The sequence below is a fragment of the Seriola aureovittata genome, chromosome 9, assembly GCF_021018895.1.
Source record: "Seriola aureovittata isolate HTS-2021-v1 ecotype China chromosome 9, ASM2101889v1, whole genome shotgun sequence".
Taxonomy (NCBI): domain Eukaryota; kingdom Metazoa; phylum Chordata; class Actinopteri; order Carangiformes; family Carangidae; genus Seriola; species Seriola aureovittata.
This window is the reverse complement of record NC_079372.1, coordinates 6388473-6394472: the sequence shown is the minus strand read 5'-3', so window position 1 is coordinate 6394472 and position 6000 is coordinate 6388473.

Sequence of the window (6000 nt, the reverse complement as noted above, 5' to 3'; positions counted from 1 at the left end):
TGTTATTGAGCCATGTGTTTGGCAAGTTGCAAATACATTGATGCCGAAAATATCAGTAAAATGTTCACAGACTACGTATTTACCAGAATATCCAATCTTGCAGTACAATACTAAAACTTGTAGTGACTTTTTTATGCTTATGTTTAGATGCTCACAGCATTAGGTTCAGGTTAGAGGGAGATCATGGTCTGGTTTAATACAGAAAAAAAAAAATTCACACTGACTTCTAACACATGTTTATTTACATCTAACTAAAACTGAGTGCTTTCACTAACCTTACCCAAATGTTGCCTAAACCTAATCACAGATGGAAATCTCCAAACCCTGCTCTCTGGGAGGACAGTCATGCACTTTATACAGCCATCATCTGTTAATAAATGCAGTGCTTCAGGCATTAAAAAAATAAATTGCTTCTGAACATAATCCAGGCAGTGTTTACATATCCTACAAAATGTTTTTGCTGTTGCAGAAACATTTTGTTAGGAGACGGGGTTAGCAAAATTCACACTCAAGGATTCGAATATTTTTGCTCCCATAAGTTCCTTTTAAGTTACTTCAACATATCTGACAATAACCAGGTAGATAACGGTTTGTAACCTGTAACCTGAAACATCGACTGCTGAGTTCAAAATGCACGTTCTGATGCAACTTTGGATTTCACCAAAACTAATCAATGCTCGATGGCTCATACTGCTGTAGTAATGCAGCCAACATGCAGGTGCATCTCGTTCAACAGAATCAACACCATATGGCGTTACACAAATACCCACTTATACTGCCCAACAGATACTGGGAATATGCCTGTAAGTTCTGCTCAGACTATTTAGAAACACACCAGCTAACAAATAAAACTGAAACACTGCCTGTATATTTAAGCATCTTACTTTTGTTTCACAATATCTACTGTATAACACGATTCAAATGTCCTGCAAAAACACACAACAAATAACACATAACAAATTCAAAAAAATCACAATAACTGTAAGATTGCACTGAAAAACAACAATCACATCACCATTTATACGTTGGAAGAACCTAAGTCATCTATTCGTTCGCTCATCGGTTTGAGTTCAGCTGCAGATCATGCCTTGCACTCTGGCAGAGGGTGTCCACAAATACACTGACCATCTGACCCAATGCGTGGCCTAACATTTTCATATTCTTCACATTAAATGAGTGAGTAATTGCTATTCAAAGTAGTCTAAAAGGGTGAGAGAAACCAGAGTAAAAGTTAACTTTATCAAGTGCTGTTACACAAGCTACTGTAGCAAAAAAGATAACCAGATAAAACACTTAACACACCCACCCACACAGCTGCACAATAGTAAATTACGAATCGGAGATAAAGTTAATACGAATGCACCAAAGAGACACTTTATTCTCCAATTAGCGTCTGAGTTCAGCTCCTGTGACTACTTTGTAGGACATACAGTGTATGTATGTTATGTGTTTATGTCAGCAGGCTGGCACAAGATTCCTCTTCCTCCCTGGAGCTGATTGCACATTTTCATCCACTTTAATCCAACAGGAAATAGTAAGGAATAGCACACCTGCAAGACAGAATCTGTAAAATATGTTTCCCTGAGTTTAGAGGCAATGAGATTGTGGAAAATGGTTATGCCCTGAGAGTGAACGTGTCTGATGGATAATCATGGCCTCAGGCACACATACACACGCATGCATTCACTCTCTCTCTCACACACACACACACACACACACACACACACACACATGCGCACGATAAATAGGATAGAAAGAATGAGCCATGAGAGAGACCTAGGGAGGGATATTAGCTGCATCCCTCCACCCCCTACCTGTCTCATCAAATATGATGTGGCCATATAAAGACAGTCTGCAGCAGCGGGAGAGAACTGTTGAAGCACAGACTTTTTCTCTGGCTGAAGTAATGGGCAGGAGAGAAAGAGGCAGAAAAACAGAAAGAGGGAGAGAACTAGACAGGGTGTTAGTGAGAGCAAGAAAGTGTTAGTGAAACCTTGTGTGCATGTGCGAGAAAGTGAAAAAAAAAAAAAAGAAAGAAAGGGCTGAGAGGCAATGCTGGTATGAGAGGACATACGGAGAGAGAAAGAAAGAGTGTGAGAGATGAGTGAGAGCAGAGCAATCCTAATAGCTGAGGGTAAAACCTGCAATCTACCATTCTGTCTGATCTCAGCCATCCTATGAGTCAAGCCAAGAAAGCTTTGAGATGCTCCATGCACATTAACCTCTACTCATGCTCCACCCACACTCCTCCTCTGCCTTGTCCCTCTTTCCCTTCCTACCCACATTAAACTGAGCACTTCAAGCGTGCTGACATCAAGAGCATAATGACTGACATTTAGGTTTATATTTGCTTCACTGGCACACACAGAACATGATAACCCTCACAAAAGGGACCAATCAAAGCCTAATACTTTTCCAGTCAATCATAATTATCTTTGATTTCAGACACAGAAAGAAAGACAGAAAAAAATATTTATACAACGTTTTTTAAATGGTTATGTTCCTACAAAATAAACAGTATGAATCAGCATGAGGTGTTCTTCCTTTTTCTTCCCCTTGCCTCCTGTGACTTTCATGTTTTTCACCTGCACTGAAATGACAATATTCCTAATATTGAAACAACTTATCAGTTACATTTCTTCTACACTATTATTAGCGACAGCCTTGCCAAGATAGTTGGGCACTTCAAAAGCGATATGGAGTTCAATTCAAGGTCCGTCCTTCTCAGAAATGGGGTATCTGCAATCCCTTGTGGTACATGTTTTATTATTGAGCTTCATGTTTTGATAAAAACTATTATATTTCCACTCAGAACTGCAGATGGCTTCTGAGAGGGAGGACTGGGAATATTTCACTTATGTATCACACAATGGTATTATGGGTAGCATTGCTCATTTTAAGGGCAGGCACCTCCTTGCAAGTGACAGTAGTCCCTCCTCATATGGTTTTGACATGGAGATGTGAAAGATAAACACAGATATTGCAACTGAAACGCGGAGTTATTTTGGCTGATACATTATCACAGCTCAGTTTACCAGACCTTTGCAGCCCGCCCCTCATCTCTGCTTGAGGCTACGTCAGCCACCTCTAGCATACCTAAGCCTCTGACCGAACTGTCGGCAGTCAAGTAGCATTGTGGGGAATGTTGTCAGCTAATATATATATATATATATATATATATATATATATATATATATATATATATATATATCATAGATATAGTTGTCCACTTTAACTTGGAATCTGACAGACTTTCTATTGTGTCATCTCAGTTGTAGATTTCTGGCCTTTTGTACTTACCAGTTGCTACCTGCTCATTTTTTTGGCCACACGCGTGTATTTGTACTTTGCCTTTTGTTTTGTCCCTTTTTGCCTGGTGGTCCTGCATGCCTGTCAGCGACCACTGCCTGCCTGCTGACGTCACCCCTAGCCTAAGCCCTTACCTGTTCTTGCCTGCATTACATTAATATAGGTGAACTATTCTAATGTTTCATTTGTATCTCTGAGTCGTGCGTTTGAGTCCTGTGTGTTCTGAGCCATGACAAATGATGGTTCCAGGTCTTGACAAGCAAGAAGAATGTGTGGATTAAAAAAACAATACCTCTGGTTATGCTGCATCAATTTTGATGTATTTCTTTAAACTACCCATTGTGAGTTTGACACTGGCACAGGAGAGAAATGCTAAATCAGTGGAGTAGTCTTTCAGCACTTAAAACAGTAGATTCAGTCTTCATTTTATCAAAAGACAGTATTTAGAGGTTTATTTGGTTTATTTTCGAGAGTTACCTGAAAAGACTAATAACACTCATGTCGGTTAGCTTTGCTCAGCACACAGACTGGAGCACAGGGGGAAACAAACTACCCTTGCTTTGACTGAAGGTAACAAAACTGTTTATCAGTACCCATAACACAGACTAGTACACATTAAACAAATTCATTAATGAGTTTTAGCGAGAATGACACTTGTAGCACAATAAAGGCCGTGTGGGAAGGGGTACGGAAACGGTACACGGAAATCACGGTTTGGTACATACTTGGGTTTTGGGGTCACGGTTCGGTATGAGTTCGGTACAACAGGAAAAAAGCAACAAGTCCCACATACATAATTCTGTTTCTTTTGATTTATTTTGAACAGACAGAATTGCAAGTTAGTTTGTTCCACCTAGTGTCGTTTAGAACTACCTGAGATAGTTGGTACAGTGAACACAACATACACTCACATAACATTTCTATTTAGTGCTGATAAAAAACAAAAGGCTGCAAAACTGAAAAGCATCTGTTGTTATAAATGTAATGTCATGTGTGACTGACTTTTTTTCCACTCAGTCATATTCTTCGTATGACTGCATGCACCAATGACGTGACGCCCGTACCGTGAAGGTACACATGGCGTTACACACCTAGCATGGGGAGGGTGTGTTAAGTGTGTATTCTCTCTCCTGTCACCAACAGTAGACAGTTTTCCTAACGGCTGACCATGACAACGATTGTTCCACAACCTTAACATGACCATAATCTTTCTTTAACCTTAATCAGGAGTTTTAATCGTCTTACTGTGATTTACAAATAGTTTATTTCCTTTTCTGCAACTGGCTAAACTTAACCATATGGTGACAGCAGCTCAGACACTATAATGTACTGGAAATGTTCTTTGTTGTAGGTTATTTTCACTAACAAACAACATATTTTGTCATTCAAGTAAAAAATACTTTTTGTTGCATATAAAATGGAAGCATCTGTATCTGTAAGTACAAAGATTGGGGTAATATGAAGATTTTATTATTTGGCCAATCCCACAAGGTCATGAATGGTTCAAGGGCTTTTAAGTGAGGGGTCATGATTAATTAAAGTCTCATATATCAGGAGAGACAGATATGCCTGGAATGGAACAGCCATTAGCAAGCCACTTAAATTTATTTATTTCTAGACATCGCCCAATTGACCATGGGGCATTGCTTCTCATTCATCAAAACTGGTCACATAAACTGGTAAACACCTGTATCCTGTGTCAGGTAAAGACACCTAATAAATAAATTCTCTTAACAATAAGAGAAATAAATAACAAAATATCATCCATAACGCAACAATGTAAATTCATCCAAATCTCCCCAACAACAAATTTTCTCACTTATTGTGTCACTTGTGGTATTAAGCAATAAACACTGTACTTTTACATTATACTTTTATTTTCTGAGGAGGTAAATGTAAATTTGTTTGTCATGCTTAAAGCATTGAAAATTTACATTTGACAAACTCAGCAGCGACTTATCTTTCCAGAAACAATGTCCTGATTATTCAGGATAATCCACACAACAGGTTCCCTGATGTCAAACACACTCAAACTACAAGATCAGAAAATACCACATCAACCACTACTAATTCCTTTATTAAGAACTTATGAACCCCACCATGTAATTACAGACATACAAGTCAGATGTATGCGAAGAATTGAGAAGGAAAGGCGGAGTAGAAAGTGGATGAGGAGAGGTGGGCATGGGTAGCCAGGTTCTTTTTGGATTTGTTGGTAAAATACCAGGATTCTTTGAGACAAAACCTCTCTCTCCTTTCTTTACCTTTTTTTATTAGCAAAGAACAATGTACGATACATTCAGGTAGCAGATTCACATTTTACGCTGACGATCACTTGCACTGGTTAAAATGACAAGCGCTACATGAGTATAAGTGAAGGAAAATAATGTTAATTCCATCAAGGCTAAAAGCAACTTTGGGCTGTTTGCGTCTGATTAATGTGCCGTCTCCACGCTGGTGTCTGCACCAAAGATTGTTTGTGGGGAAGATGCAACATCACTCTGTAACTTTTTGATTTTGAACAAGACTAACAGAGTCAATACTCTCCTCTAGAGAAATTATCTAGCTTATTGAATCATGTCCTTTCACCACAGGAGAATCCAGAATACATCTGGATCTTCGGTATTTGGACGAAGTAGCTCATAAAAATAAGGTGTAAAGGTAAATAGGCCGCATCTGTTATCCCCCTGT